The following is a 17559-nucleotide window of genomic DNA, read 5'->3' as shown; positions in this document are numbered from 1 at the left end:
AGAGATGTTGACTAAATCCAAGTTAAACCATACAAGTCGAGTCGCCACCCACTTCTATTTATCCAAAGGAATGGTTAGAAAGCGAACAAAAACCTAAAAGTTTTAACAAAAACTAGTAAAAGAGAAACAGAGATCCGGGTAAGGGGGTTGGTTATGCAATGGGAAGGTGTTAGGCACCCAAAACATCCTAGGTACTCCTAGGGAGCCCTTTTCACATTTGTTGTAAGGTTGGTATTTTGTGAAAATTTTGTTTGTGCAAACATGATTGAAGAGATGAGAAAAGAATATACAAGTTTATTTACATTTTGTGTTTGGATGGATAAACCCATTGCCTACGTACCATCTTATAACAAGATTAGGATCAAAACCTCGTAGTTCGGGGTAAAAATCTCAAAATGAGTTGGTGAATTGATTGGTCCAAAAGCCTTAAGGTCTTTTGTTATCCAAGGGAGAAAACTCAACCTAAAACTACAAATCCACCATGTGAGGATAGCTTCAACATGCTAGTGAGGGGTTAACCCTATAATAAGCATGGAAGACTCATTGTCCATCACTAAGGATATAGGTGAGTATTACATCTACTACAAGGATAACTCAAACCTAATAGCTAAAGGTTATGAAAGATTTTTGATTAAGGAAGTGGCCGTTGGAACCATAAAAAAAGAATTTGAATGGGTTATATTTACCAATTAGAAGTATATACAATAATGGTTAAAGTGGATTAAAAGGTTCAATTCAAAATAAGTGTTATGAAAAGAAAGTTTGAAAATCAAAAGCATAAGGCTTAGGTTTCTAAGGTTAAAAAACTAGTAAAATGTTTGCACAAAAAGTTTTGGCTTGGGTTAGAGTGGAGAGAAGAAGAAGAAGGGCTAAGTCCTAAATGAAATAAAAAGGCAAGGGATAAGAAATGAAACCACACTAGGAGTCCCTCTCTTGAGATCATATTGATGATCCAAGTAGCTCCCATCCTTTGGAATAAGCAACCACAAAGTATAAGCAATCAGATCAGTCTCAAAAGAGATCCTCAATGCATCTTGTTTCTTCCACTTAGGTGAACATGGCAATGGTCCTCCAATTAAGCTCAAATGGAAACTCCTAGCACAAAAGCACACACATCAAAAGTTCCATGAAGTAAAACAAGAATGGACAAGAGAGAGTTTAGAGATTTGGTCCTTCCAATCCATTTTCACCATTAAGATCCTTTCACTCCAATTTTGCATAAGGAAGATCCTAGAAACTAAGTCCAATTCTCCATCTCTTTGCATAGGGGAAGTCCTAGAAACTAAGTCCATTTCTTTGCACTTTGGTCCACAACAAACAAAGCAAAACACAAGCACAAAAATATATACACAATTATGTGCTCAGGTGAGCAAAAGGCAAATGGCATTAACATAAACATGTGCTCAAATGAGCAAAGAGAAAAGCAAATGAGTAATATGTGCAAGAATAGTAAATTGCCTTAAAGTAAATTGCATGAAAGTAAATTGCATTAAGTAAATGTTAATTGTCAATAGTTAGTGTTAGTAGTTAGTGTGCCATAAGGCAAATTTAGCGCTATGTTAAGCAATCGTAATTGGACTTATGTAGAAGTTACAACTATCTGAGGCCGGTCAATAATAATGTAGGCAACAAACACAAGTTAGGAGTCTTGATTAGTGAACCAAGTCCCAACAACTTGCCATGCCAAAAAGAAAATGAGAATTGATCTTGTATTGGTTTAACCCATTTGCATGATTTAGAAGACAACATATCCTTAATGCAAAGTCATTCACTTGATCAATTGATCAAGATGAATTAGATTTGAATCAAGGAATGTTAAATCTCCCTAATCAATACTAACTTATCAACCTTCAACTCATTGATCAAAAAGAAAAGAAGTAGAAGGAGAAGAAAGAGAAGATGGATAAGAGAAAATGGAAATGACAAAATAAAATGCATTAAATGGAATAAAATCTACCAATCCTCATATGTTGACCAATAACATTGAAAGTCAAGGTCAAACAATCAAAAACAGAAGTGAGATGAAGATTGGAAGTCAAGAAAAGAATAAAATATGTTTGACATTTTTTTAATATTAAAATAAACTTGAATTAAAATATTAAAGAAAGGTCAAACTTCAAAATCACTTCAAATCAACCTTGAAAGGTCCAAGTGATTTATCCCAAGTTCAACAAGGTCAAACAAAGTTTGACAAAAAATTTCAGCATTTTTTAAAGTCAGAAACTAATTTTAATCAATTAAAAATGAATAAAAATTACCTAATTGAACTAAAATCTCAAATAAATATCAAATCAATTCAAAAATTAATGAGAATATTTTTTATAGATCCATCATCATTTAAATAGGTTAGGAAAATATTTTTGTATTTTTTGAATATCAAAAACTATTTAAAATGAATTAAAAATAACCAGAAAATAGAAAATTCACCAAAAATATCAAATGACAAAATAAAATAAAATTAAAATCAGAAATAGAAACTAGAATTTATTTGGGAAATAATGCAATTGGTCCCATATTTTTTGGATTAAAAATGAGAGAGATATGATTTTTTGAAATAAAAGGAATTAAACAAAAATAAAAAGAAATTCAGAAAATGCAAAAAAACGAGAGCCCTTGGATCTGAGCTCATTAATTGAGCTGGCAGATTCAAGGATCCAGAGGCGCGCACTCATGAAACACCACAGTCAATGCGTGCAGACGTGAAGAAATTAAAAGTCATAACAAGCGACGCTCCTGATTGCATCTGGAAATCAGATCAAGCTGTCCAAATTCAAACTGGACACGATGAAGCCACCGGAAACTTCATCTTCTCCGGCGAGCTTCCCAGATTCCGGCCATGTCCAAAAAAATGCAGAAACGCAAATGGCCACCAAATGAGGCGATCTATATATCAATCGAAAGAGGAAGTGATGTACATTACTCCTATGCCATGCACTTCCACTCTAGATCCCTATAAATGGAGAAATCAGAGCTGGAAGTATGATGGTGTTCATCATGAACTTCATGTTTTTGCAAAATTGAAAGCACAAATCAAATGCCTCTATTGAGAGGACTTCAGCCAGCATTAGATCCAAGCAAAAAAGTCCATGGATGAAGAGAATCGAGGAAATTACCAGTTGGAGTGCAAGCTTGAGTTCTGGTGAATTGAGCACGAAACCTTGCTTGCTTTATCAAAACAGAAGTCCAATGGATCAAGGTGAAGAGGTCTAGGAACTTTTAGATCAAAGAAAACAGTCGAGGAAACTGAATTCTAGATCTGAAATTTTTAGAGAAAAAGAGAGAGTTCCTTTGAGTGTGGTTGTGGATTCAATTCAACAGAGTTTCAGGCGCCTTCTTGTTAGTGAAATGAGAGGCATGAGCATTGTATTTATAGCAAAAGCATGGCTGAAATGCATGATCAAAGTGTTGCATGAATGGGAAGGGCCTCCATGCATGGGCCTGTACAGGCGCATGGAGGGCCCAATTCCACTTGGATTTGGCAGCTGATCATCATCATCTAAGTTTTGGACGTGCAGATGAGGTATATTTGGATCATGCATGGCAATTGAAGTGATTTTCACAAAATGCACTATTACATTGAAGCCTTCGAAAATGCCATGTCCAAAATCAAAATGCAAGCTTATGAGTAATGGTTGGAAAGCTTATTGCATAAGGAACAAATGTTATGTTGGTTAAAACTTCATTTGGGTCTTGGAAATTGGTGAAATTTGAGCTTGGAGGATGATGTGCAAAACATGTCAAGGCAAGGTTTCTAAAATTGGCCAACTTTCAAGCCCTTATGTTTTGATGATGCAAGCTCCAAATGGAAAAACCTCCAACATCAAAGTTGTAGATCTTTTCAGGACAATCAAAATGGACTTAAATTTTGCATCATTTGGATTTTTGATGAAAGAGTTATGGGAACTTGAAGTTGGACTTTTTTGACTTTTAATGCCTTTGGTCAAAAAGGATCTATAATGTATTGCATTATCACATGTATTTTCGTTGAGAGTTTGAAATTTTGTCCAAAATAACATTTGAGTTAGACATCTTAAGCTTTCCAATTCATTTGATCCCACCTCAAAATCATAAACAATGAATGAGTTATGTCCTTGGGAAGTTGACCTAAAATTAGGGTTTCAGTCAAAATGACCTATAATGTATTGGAATGGCAGATGGTCTTCCAAGCTTCAAATAAATTTTTGATAAACATGAAAGTTGTTCATTTTGTCCTTCAGAGCATTTTTGCTTTTATAACCATCTCCATTTGACCAACACATAAAACGTTAGGTCTCAGTGTATTTCAAAATAGTCAGATGATTTGACTGATCAACTTTTCAAGTCCACAACTCATATCTTGATGAATTGATGATTGAGGATACTCAAATAAGTTCAAATATGCATGAAATGATGAATTAAAGAACTTCCCTTGATTGTATTTGATCATGGGCTGAGGTTGCTTTATGAGCAAGGCATTGTGATGCACATATGAATTAGGGTTTCTCTGAAGAACAAGATCTCAAACCCTTGACTTGCTTTAATCAAAGTGATGAATTAAGATTCTAGGGAGGCATATTTGATGGATGAGAGCTTTGGGAACCATTACCATGCTTGCTTTCATCTTCTCTTGGCCATATCATTTCACAAAAGATCTCCTAGAAGCTTTTGACCTTGTGATTACTCAAGCTACAAACAAAAGATGTTAGTGACATATTTTTGTGCTTTTGGTTAGTGGATAAAATGAGAAAAGCAATGATATACAATTCAAACATGCTTGGTGATCTCAAACCACTCACAAGGAGTCTCACCCAAAGGCAAGGGGAACCAAGATGCTCAAAGATCCTTGAGGCTATGCAAATGCAATGTTATGATGCCATGAGGGATCTTAAGGACAAAATTGGGGTCTTACAGATGCCCCTATTTAAGGTCATTCTAGCCGGAGAAGGGAAGGTTAAAATCTTCGTCTCGACGAGGTAGAATGGGCTTAAATAATAACAAAGAGACGAATTTTGGTCCCTAAGAGACCTCATGATGCAAATGTATGTATGCAAAAGGGTAACACTCTGTGGGGATATGTATCCACAAAGGAGTAAAGACAAACAGGAGACACCGACAATCCACATGAGCAAAATGTTCCGCGGGACCAAACATCTTGGGGACTCCTATGGGGATAAGAAAGAAATGCGTGAGCAGGGCACGCCACAAGGTTTGGGGAGCAGAATTCCAGAGGGGATAAACCAATGGAAAGACTCGAGCTGACTCAAAGATCGTTGGGGATTTCTAAAAAGACTCCCCTGGGGAAGCAGCGAGATGAGGTGTTACCGGTTACTGGGTAACAAGCTCAATGAGACATGTGATATGAACACCGACATAAGGGTCAGAGATACAACATGCTCGGGAAGAAATGAATATCTAAAACCGGTATAAGGGTGAAAGATATCAAAACTCCAAAACACCTGAGGAAGACCTAAAAGGTATATTTCCACTCAGGGAAATCTGACTCCACAGGGGACAAAAGTCATAAAAAGGAGCAGAATGGGAGGAACACCAGGGATACCGATCACTAGGCATATAATAGGTGACCAACCAAGGCGTGAATTGGGGAATATTCCCAAGACACTCATCATCCAACAGAGGGCTAAAAGCAAACTCGATTATAGGACGGATATTCGATTCCGCAAAGGGGATACGAATCTTACTCGACTGGGGGAAGAACAAAAGGTTTCGACCAAAGAGCGTATGAGATATATTATCTATTACCGTCAGAACATAGATAGTATACTCGCATGGAAGATTATCCACAACCGGTTACTGGGTTAATAAAGGATAAATCGACCGAAAAGAAAAGGCATTGGGATACTGAAATCAGGTATATAATGATGACCAATTCAGGAGAGAAATAATCGTTACCAACAATAGGGTAGACGAGAGATAACTCGCTGGGGGTAAATTGCGAAATCAGAGCAATTATCCAGGCAAATAAAGGGGATATCAACACCGAACATTGAATGAAGATAACCACCAAGGAGGGGATTACACCTATCGGATACTGGATAGGAAACCACGGAAAAGTAACCGTCATCAATTATGATGAATCAAAGGTTAACCCTGCAAGGGAAAGAGAATAGGGTTTACAACCACCGGTATCAGGGTAGAATACCACAGGTTCCGCCGAGGTAATATGAATGGTCACTAATCATGAGTAATTATTCATTTACCATAGGGAAGCAAAAGGAAACAGTCATAAGATGCCAATTTAGGGTCAAACAAAAGAGGCAAACTGAATCAAGACTCGCCCTAATGAGGATATAATTCAATTGGGGAACCCATCCCAATATATGTGTTGGGAGGAAACGGAAACAACCATCATCCACGAGAACATAGCTCGGTGGGGAATATGGAAGAAAGGATAGATGCTTTCTGCCTATGGAGATGACTCTATATGGAGAGATCAGACACACACATCTGCTTGGGGAAATATATACCACCAAATATCAGGAGACAACAAACAAACGATATATGGCAAAGAAATGCAGCATGAATATCTGAATGTTATAATTGTGCATGTATATGCATGATTTATGTTTGATGAATGCTGACAAACAGACATATCTAGCATAAACAGGTCCAGGAATCAACCACCCGGTACTACATCTCAAGAGACAGAGCCAGGATCGCCGGAGAGTGACCAATCTGCCGGGGATCGGAGACAATAATATCTCTACAGGGGATGAATCATCAGTCTCAGCTAGGGAAAAGAGCTTAGGGCACAGGTAGAATCTGCCACCCAAGCCACTCTACTGGGGAATCTACCCGAGGGATGAAGGGATTCTGGGGACCCACCACCAGAAATCGAATCTTCCAGAGAGAGCACATCTGTTGAGGAGGAAAGATCATTGCTCTACTGAAGGGAATAGAGGTAAATAACCTCAACAAGCACTCCACTTGGTGGGATAAACCACAACAAATCTGGGAGGAAGAGGATACAGTCATGCCAGGAATATGAACAAATGTCTTACCCTGTTGGAGACCATACTACCCTTGGGAGAGCACTGAGGATCTCTTAAGTATCCTTTTGTCTCTGTGAATGTTCGTTTTGTTTTAAAACAATTTATGAAAAAATTTGTTTTTTTAAAACAATGATATTTTCTCAACTAAAACATGCAAAACATTTGTTGAATAGAAACAAATAAGAGTGCAAATAATTGGATAAAAGGCTCAAATTTATTTGATAGAATGGTAGTCTGCAAATGGCAAGACTCCATAGATCTTTACAAGTTTGAAATTGGTGATATATATTGGAAAAGTGCTACATTGAACATAATGACCATTTCTCCACCAACTCCGAATCCAATGTATTTGAAGCTTCGGTTGATGGCGAATGAACAAGAATCTCTGACGGGTGACAGATGTAGAACAAAGTCTTGTCAGGATGCAGTTACTTGCCAAATCCCTAATTTTTGCCTAGATTGCCCCAGGATGAGGTACTCAACCTAGCGGGATATAAATATTCATCATTTTTCATGTCTCTAATTTTTGCCTGGACCACCCTTTCGGGTTTTCAATCCACCGAGATGCTCATTTTTGCCTAAGCTGCCCTTTCGTGTTTTCAACTTAGCGAGCTATTCTATTTTTATTTTCTAGGTGAAGTATTTCTTGATTGCATCTGAATTCACAGGACGAGTGAAATCCTCCCCATCCATAGTTGTAAGCATCAAACCACCGCCTAAAAAGGCTCTCTTAACAACATATGGACCTTCATAGTTTGGAGTCCACTTGCCCCTGGAATCGGGCGTGAAAGACAAGACTTTCTTGAGCACAAGGTCACCTTCTCGGAACACACGAGGCTTGACCTTCTTATCAAAAGCTTTCTTCATCCTCTTCTGATATAACTGACCATGGCACATGGCAGTTGTCGCATCCGCGAAAAAACAACCGGCGGGCTGAAACAAAAACAACACAGAGCCGCCACTGCGCGTTATTTATCCCAAGATAGGGAAAGGAAACGCTCAGAGAAACCTGGAAAGGAAATGGTCTCGCGACCAAAGAGAAAGGGTAAGGGAGTCGGTTACGCAAGGGGAAGGTATTAGCACCCCTCACGTCCGTCGTACTCGACGGGATCCACGTTCTAAAAGAAAGAATAGGTTGCTAAAACATCACACACACACACACCGAAGACAACACAGGTGGGGTTAAGGAAGAGAGCTCGATAGGACGTCGCATCCTATGCCTACGTATCTCGTCTGGAACGAGAATCAGAGCTGCCGTAGTTCGGCTCACGCACGCCAAACAAGCAAACAAACACACCGGCAAACATGGAGCCTGAATGCCAATCCCTGGACTTACATCAGCATCCGAACCAAAACGCACAAAACGGCAAACGTGGAGCCCGACCGCCAATCACTGGACTTACGTCGGCATCCGAACCAAACACACAATCAGAAGATAACAAGCAAACACACACAAAAAGAAAAAAAGTGCCCGGAGAGGTCTCGCACGACCTCCTGCCTACATACCTCGTCTGGAACGAGGATCAGGGCGATGTAGTTCCCCTGAAAGGGAAAGAAAATCTAGCCAGAAACCAAGGGAAGACACACTACCAGGGAGCTGTACTCGAGCCTAGTGTTGTCATGCATCATTGCCCTACGTTGAGGTTTCTACCTACTTGCACAACTGCCAGCTAATCCTATCCAGGAAGGAAGCAAGCATACAAGCATACAAGCCAACAGAGCAAACAAATATTCACAAAGCACACACTATAACCAATCAAGTGGGCTCAAACAATGGGTTTGACTGCCTCAGCAAGTCATCTGTACAGGGGTATTATTCGCTCTTAACCTTGCCATTGAGAGGCTAAGGTGAAGCAGATGAAAGGTGAAGTGAAGATTAGACTTCACAGCTCTTATCCCTGACCAGGGAGAGCCTCAGACAAAGGAGCGTGGGTCCAGAATGGAGGGACCCTTCTACGCTCAAAGACTCTGACTCGATTGTGCAACAGCACAAGATCTTGGGTTTGTGTCCCAATGCATCAACACACAACCGTGTGAGCAGAGGGACGACTCAACAGAATAGTGGGGGATAGATTGCATATCCCTTTGATCCACCAATTGCCTCATAGAGGTCTTTACCTGCTTGACACAAATGTAAACAACCACAAACATCGCCTCTTAAGGAGGACTTCAGACAGTTGCCTGGCCAAGTAACAGGCCAGGTCTTCCAGACTACATGAAGAATAGAAGTCCTACCTCAAGTGGTCTAAAAACCAAGCAGCAGCAAGCAAGTTCTTAAAGAACTGTAAGCGACTAAATGTACCTGAAATCAATCAAGTATCATCAGTACTCAGACAGACAAACAGTAAACAGCAAATGTTAATCTATACAGACAACACAAGTTAATGCACACAAGTGCAAGCTATAAGCTCAAGCTCAAGCTTCAATCCCTACAAAACAAAGTCAAGTTAGTAGACAACATCAAACAAATTCGATTTTCACTTTTCAATTTCCTTCTTAAGCCTTTTGCACTTTTAACCTGAAAAGTCAAACCAAATGTGAGAAACTAGACCACTAGGCCAAGCCTAGGGTCCAAAAGGGAGAAAAAAAATCTAAACAGCAAGCAAAACCAATCCAAAATCAAATTAAAACAATTCAAAAGCAAATGCAATTGGTCCCATGCTCATACCATTCACCAATATCATTTTATGCACATTTTAACATCAAACATGCAATTTGCAACTTCAATTGACCAAACAGAACTATCTCACTCAAAAGCATACCAAAACAATTCCAAAAATCCTCAAATAATTCACACCTAAACAGGACACAATCAACAAGTAGCATGTCAATTTTCAGCTCAATTGGACAAAAGGAACTAGGCCAATGAAAATCAAGAAATCCAGACACAATTATTCAAGCCAATTCATAGCACCAACACATGCATTCACTTCAAAAATTCACAAAACAGTGACAACATATTAGAAATGAATGGGACCAAAAGCATGATGTCCTATAATGTGTCTACAATCAGCATACCAAATTTCATCTTCATCCAAAACCATATGAGAATTTCACAAACAGTATACAAACATGTGTCACACAATATTACCAAATGAGCATACAGTGAAGAAAATTATCAATCAACTGGAAAATGCCATAGAAAAATCCAGAACAATTCACATGTTATCTTGACATACCAATGATCATTCATGCAAAATTTCAATCCAATCCAACAATCATAAGTCATGCAAATAAATTCAGAAAGTTGACCTAGCTAGGTGTGACACAAATTGTCACACCTAGATTCAAAAAATCATATCTCAATCATCAAGTATCCAAAAATCACAAACTTTACATGGAAATCACCATCAACATGTCCAGAATGAGCACAAAAAATTTCAGAAATTTATTTTAATGTATGAGCATTTCACAATGAAAATGGCAACATGTATACAATTGTGTCACATTCTACAAACCCTAGCCATTTTATTTCTCCATCCATGCAAAAAATTCCAAAAAATGTCCATTAAATTCTACACAATTTCATGAGTATGGCACAAAAAGTTTCACTCAAATTGGATCCAAATGAAGGAGTTATTAATTTTTGAAGTTTATGTAATTAAATGGAAAACAAGAAAAAATGAAATAGAATAATTAAATAAATAAATGGCGCCAGTGGCATTTTTGAAAATAACTTGGACTTCCTCAAAACGACGCCGTTTTGAGCTTAGGAACGAAATGTTTCTATTGGTCCACACAGGCGGTAAACACGAATTCAAACTGGCATTGCAAACATGAAGATCAAACGCTCAAAATTTCCAGAAATCTTCATCATTTTTCACGAAATGGCAAGAACATCAAGAACAATGAATCTCAACAAAAATCATCATGCGTATAACCAATGGAAAGGTCTAAACAAGAGGATCACGAATATGTACATGATTTATCCTAATTCTAACTACATCTCATGGATCGACCAAATTAGGTTTTAACATCAACTCTTCAAATCGAAATATCTCTCTCTACAATCAACCATTCCAAAAACTAAAGGCATCATGATCATCTATGTTGAACACACTACAAAATGCATACAACAATCAAAGGAATCATGAGGTTCGATTTGGCACCTTAATTCGAAGACAGTGAGGAATCTCGATGTTACAAGGCGTGGCTGGCAAAACAGATGAAGCACGAAGCTCAGGAAGATGACTGGAGTGTTTAGCTTGATCCAATGTAGCTTCTAGTGGAAGAAAATTCAATTCACCATGGATGAGTTCTTCACGAACAGTCACGGATTTGGTGTTGTTAGCAATGAATTTGTCCAAACAGATGAAGATCCATGTTCATAGAGCACGAAGCAAGAAGAAATTCACAAAATGATGAAGAATTGGAAGAGTTTTGTTGAATTTTGTCGATGAATGTTCTTGATGAATTTGGAGAATTGGAAGGAAAAACAGTTGCAATTTCTTGTGAAATGTGATTATGATCAAGAGTTAGTTATGATTAAGTATTTATACTTCCATTTAATCACATCCTTAATCATGAATTAGCAAAATGCAATGTGATTAGCAAAATGTGACTTTACTAAGCAAGGGCAAATATGTCTTTTCACACAGGCCCTGTGACAGCTGTATGACAGCTCACACACTCTCCAAATATCAGTTATGATGAGTTGGCATTGGTCTCATGGTCATTGGACTTGTAATTCTCATTTTCACCATGTCATGGCACTTTATGCATTTTCAAGTGCAAGTTCAAAAATGAATTGTTCAAATATTGCACCTTGAATGTTTATGACCATTCAAACCATCTCTAATTGTCATTTGTGAGGTGTTTCAAAAATCCCCATTCCAAAATTCTCATTATTTCTCAACTTGGACCATTTTGCCCTTGGATCTTTAACTGTACACTTGAAAATTGACTTTTTGCATTGACCATTTTTGATGAATTCCAATTATGCACCATGAAAGTACATGTCAAATGGAGTTTTCACATAAAAAGATCACTCAATTTGGACACTCCATGTGGAAGTTATGCCACTCTGATTATGGGTCATTTTTGAAATTGAATGGACCATAACTTGCCAACCATACATGGGAAATTCAAGTTCTTAGACTTTTTGGAAAGGTGAGACCAAGATCTACAACTTTCATGTTGAACAAATTTTCATTTGAAGCTTCCTTGGACATGTAATTTTGAGGTCAAAAACTTTCCATTTTTGGAAACTTCCATTACAAGTCACTTTCTATTTTTGGCAATTTTTGTTCTGACTTTATTTTCTTCATTCTTGAGCTTTGAAATGTCAAACAACACTTGTTTCAACATGAATGAAGTGTATCCAACTCGCTTCCACCTCCAAATCCATAAAATCAAGCACAGTTGACCGCAGTTGACTTTTCAACTGATAGATGAATCTGGCAATGCATTGATCAATCTGAACTCCAATCCTCTGATGAAATGGCTCAAGGGTGAAACCCTAGCCTCCATAAGCTCAATACAATCATGAAATGATCCCCATATCCATTGTAGACCCCATCTCCTTGCTATGCCCTGATTGGCCCAATGCAACTGATTAGGGTTGACCAGTGGTCAAAACCCTAATCTCAAGGAATCTTGATCAAACACTTGAATCCTCTGATGATAACAAGACCATGATGATGATGATGTATCATTTCAAACAAGATGAAGACCAATCTCCTTGAGAACCACAAAACCCTAATTTGGACCTCCACATCCTCAGATGATTAATGACCAGTCCAATGAAACCCCAGCATGCACATGACCTCTTCATCTCCTGATCAAGACTTGTGAGGATGACTTGCACAACGTAACCACATGATATGCAATATGCAATACCTAATGACCTAAAAATGATATGCAATATGGTAAGCTAGTCCCAAGAGAAGAGGGCAAATTTTGAGGTGTTACAGCAGTCAGTCTCTTTTCTTCTATCAAATTCAGCTGGTCATAATGACTCTGAACCCATTCAGCATCAGTCAACTTGGCCTCCATCAAGACTCTCATTGACGGGATCTCCACCTCTACTGGGAGTACGGCCTCCATGCCATAAACAAGAGAGAAATGGGTTGCCCCTGTTGAAGTGCGGACAGATGTACGATATCCATGTAAAGCAAATGGCAGCATCTCATGCCAATCTTTATACGTGACAACCATCTTCTGGATAATCTTCTTGATGTTCTTGTTAGCAGCTTCAACAGCCCCATTCATCTTGGGTCTATAAGGAGAAGAATTATGATGTGCTATCTTGAACTTACTACACAGCTCTTTCATCATCTTGTTGTTCAAGTTAGATCCATTATCAGTAATGATCTTATCTGGCACACCATATCGGCATATGAGTTGATTCTTGATAAACTTCACGACCCCCTGCCTGGTCACATTTGCATATGACGCCACTTCAACCCACTTGGTGAAGTAATCAATTGCTATGAGAATAAATCTGTGTCCATTAGACGCTTTCGGCTCTATCATGCCAATCATGTCGATTCCCCACATGGAGAAGGGCCATGGTGATGAAATCACATTCAGAAGTGTCGGGGGAATATGAATCTTATCCGCATAAATCTGACACTTATGGCATTTCTTCACATACTTGCGGCAGTCAGACTCCATTGTCAGCCAATAGTAGCCTGCTCTCAACATCTTTCTAGCCATGGCATGTCCATTGGAATGAGTACCAAATGAACCTTAATGGACCTCAGTCATTAACAGGTCTGCTTCATGTCTATCCACGCATCTGAGCAGAACCATGTTAAAATTTCTCTTATAAAGCACATCTCCATTGAGGTAGAAACTGCCTGACAATCTCCTCAACGTTTTCCTATCTTTCACAGATGCCCCAGGCGGGTAAGTCTGGTTCTGAAGGAAACACTTGATATCATAATACCACAACTTATCATCTTTTACTTCTTCAACCGCAAATACATGAGCTGGTCTATCCAAGCGCATCACAGTGATATTGGGAACTTCATTCCACAAATTAACCACAATCATCGAAGCTAACGTAGCAAGAGCATCTGCCATCTGATTCTCATCTCGAGGAATATGATGGAAGTCAACCTCAGTAAAGAATGTTGAAATCTTCCTCGCATAATCTCTATATAGAATGAGACCAGGCTGATTCGTTTCCCATTCACCCTTAATCTGATTAACAACAAGGGTCGAATCACCATAAACATCAAGATGCTTGATCCTAAGATCAATGCATTCCTCCAATCCCATAATACAGGCCTCATACTCTGCCATATTATTCTTGCATTTGAAAGTTAGCCTTGCTGTAAAAGGAATATGTGTGCCCTGAGGAGTAATGATCACTGCCCTAATACCATTTCCATACTGATTTACAGCGCCATCAAATACCATACTCCATCTGGAACCAGGTTCTGGCTCTTCATCTAGTGTAGGCTCATCACAATCTTTCATTTTCAAATACAGAATTTCCTCATATGGAAAGTCATACTGAACTGACTGATAATCTTCGATCGGCTGGTGTGCCAAATGGTCAGCCAAGATACTACCTTTGATAGCTTTTTGAGCTAGATACTCAATATCATACTCAGATAACAACATCTGCCAACGGGCAATCCTCCCAGTTAAAGCAGGCTTCTCAAATATGTACTTAATTGGATCCATTCTGGATATCAACCAAGTCGTATAATTTATCATATACTGGCGTAAGCGCTTAGCAGCCTAGGCCAAAGCACAACATGTCTTCTCAAGTGTTAAGTATCGAGACTCACAATCAGTGAACTTCTTGCTCAAGTAGTAGATAGCATACTCTTTCTTCCCTGATTCATCTTGCTGACCAAGGACACAACCCATTGAATCCTCAAGAACAGTCAGATACATAATCAGAGGTCTCCCTTCCACAGGTGGGGACAGAATCAGAGGCTCAGACATATACTCTTTAATACTGTCAAAGGCTTTTTGGAAATCCTCGGTCCAATCATGAGACTGATATTTTCGAAGGAGCTTGAATATCGGCGCACATGTGGCAGTTATGTGGGATATGAATCGGGAAATGTAATTCAAGCGGCCAAGAAAACCTCGGACTTGCTTCTCAGTTTTGGGCGCAGGAATCTCTTGTATTGCTTTGACCTTTGCAGGATCAACCTCAATACCTCTTTCACTGACAATGAAGCCCAATAACTTGCCATAACGAACTCCAAATGTGCACTTGTTGGGATTCAGACGAAGCTTATACTTCCTCAGACACTGAAAAAGCTTCAACAGGTGCTCTACGTGTTCAACTTCCGTTCTTGACTTAGCAATCATATCATCAACATATACCTCAATCTCCTTGTGCATCATATCATGAAACAAGGTAGTCATAGCTCGTTGATATGTGGCTCCGGCGTTCTTCAAACCGAAGGGCATCACTCGATAACAAAATGTTCCCCTAGGTGTGATGAATGTTGTCTTTTCCATATCCTCGGGTGCCATTTTAATCTGATTATATCCGGAAAATTCGTCCATAAACGAGAAGACATTGAATTTAGCTGTATTGTCTACCAACATATCAATATGTGGTAAAGGGAAATCATCTTTCGGACTAGCTTTATTCAAGTCTCTATAGTCCACACACATCCGGACTTTTCCATCTTTCTTAGGCATAGGCACAATATTGGCCACCCATTGAGGATATGTAGAAGTCACAAGAAACCCCGCATCAATTTGCTTCTGAACTTCTTCCTTGATCTTCACTGCCATATCAGGATGCGTTCTTCTGAGCTTCTGCTTTAGAGGCATGCACTCAGGCTTCAAAGGCAGGAAGTGTTGCACGATATCAGTATCTAGACCAGGCATGTCTTCATATGACCAGGCGAAGACATCGACGTATTCTCGTAGCAAATCAATCAACCCCTTCTTAACAGATTCTTCCAGGAGTGCCCCAATCTTCACCTCTCGCACACAATCCTCAGACCCCAAGTTGACTGTCTCCAGATTCTCGAGATGCGGCTGAATGATCTTCTCTTCATGCTCAAGCAGACGGGTAATCTCGTTAGGAATCTCTTCATCATCATCTTCCTCCGCCTCAAATACAGGGAATTCAAAATTCGGAGATGGCGTTGGGTCATTATGTTCAATGGGTCTAGAAATTAACCTACATAATGATTTTGGATATGAAAAGCCTTAGAATTCAAACAAGGCAAATCATTATGCAGATGAAAAGATTGATTTTATTCTTTTTTAGGGTTTTATGTGATCACCAATTTCATGCAAAAAGCAAAAAGGGAAAATAATTTGGAAAAACAAACATTTAACATGAATTTATTGAATGAAAATATCATTGTATTTATGTTGCCAACAATGTCATCACTTCTCCTTTTGGCATGGGAGAAGGGTTTTTAAACAAAGTGATCATTACGTTGACTTGTGGACAACTGTAGGAATATCCACAGCGACCCAATTGTTGCAGATCCCTCCAGGGACAATGAAATTGCCCGAATCCTCTGCCTCCTCTTCCAAGACAGCAGCAGCTTCCTCATCCTGACCATCATGGATGAAACCTCCACTCTTGAATAATCCTTTCTCGTTGAAAACCCCAGAAGAAAAGCCAATGCCAGCCCGGGACTTGTTGTCTTCCAATTCAATCATTTTTCCCAAACCAGCAATTGCACCACCCTCAATGGCCAACTTCGCATCTCTATAGGAAGTAAATGAAGGAGTCCTCTTCTCAATAGGCTCAGCTATAGATAAAGCATGGAAAGGAGTTCCAACTTCATCCTCAGCATCTATATACGAGAAGGAAGACAAGTGGCTAACCAGGAGAGCCTTTTCTCCCCTACCACTACCAGTTTCTTGTTTTTCACAAATTTCAGCTTCTGGTGTAGGGTGGATGTCACAGCGCCAGCCTCGTGAATCCATGGTCTGCCTAAGAGACAATTGTACGATGGGTGGATGTCCATAACCTGGAAGGTAATCTGGAAATCACTTGGTCCAATCTTGACTGGGAGATCAACTTCCCCAATCACAGTCTTACGTGACCCATCGAAAGCTTTCACAACAACTCCACTTTGCCTCATGGGAGGCCCTTGATATGACAGTCTTGAAAGACTGGATTTTGGCAATACGTTCAGGGATCACCCAGTGTCCACCAGCACATTGGACATGGCATCGTCTTTACAGCTCATAAAAATGTGTAATGCCAAGTTGTGGTCTCTTCCCTCAGGAAGATCAGAGTCACAGAAACTCAAATTGTTACAAGCAGTGATGTTCGCAACAATGCTATCGAATTGTTCTATAGTGACATCATGATCTACATATGCCACATCCAAAACTTTCTGTAGAGCTTCTCTATGTGGTTCTGAATTCAGAAGTAATGATAACACGGATATCTTGGATGGCGTTTGTAGAAGTTGGTCTACAACGTTGTACTCACTCTTCTTGATGAGCTTCAGCATCTCATCACAGTCTTCTTTCTCACTGCCACTAGGGCCGACAGAAGTAGGAGTTTTCAGTACAGAGGAGGGTTTAACAGCAAGTGCCGGATTCAGAGAATTCACCGCATTCCCAATCGGGCGCTCAACAAAATCAACATTAGCTTGAGGCTTTGGTGGCGCAGAAA

The sequence above is a fragment of the Lathyrus oleraceus genome, chromosome 1 (assembly GCF_024323335.1).
Source record: "Lathyrus oleraceus cultivar Zhongwan6 chromosome 1, CAAS_Psat_ZW6_1.0, whole genome shotgun sequence".
NCBI lineage: Eukaryota > Viridiplantae > Streptophyta > Magnoliopsida > Fabales > Fabaceae > Lathyrus > Lathyrus oleraceus.
This window is presented reverse-complemented; position numbering follows the sequence as displayed.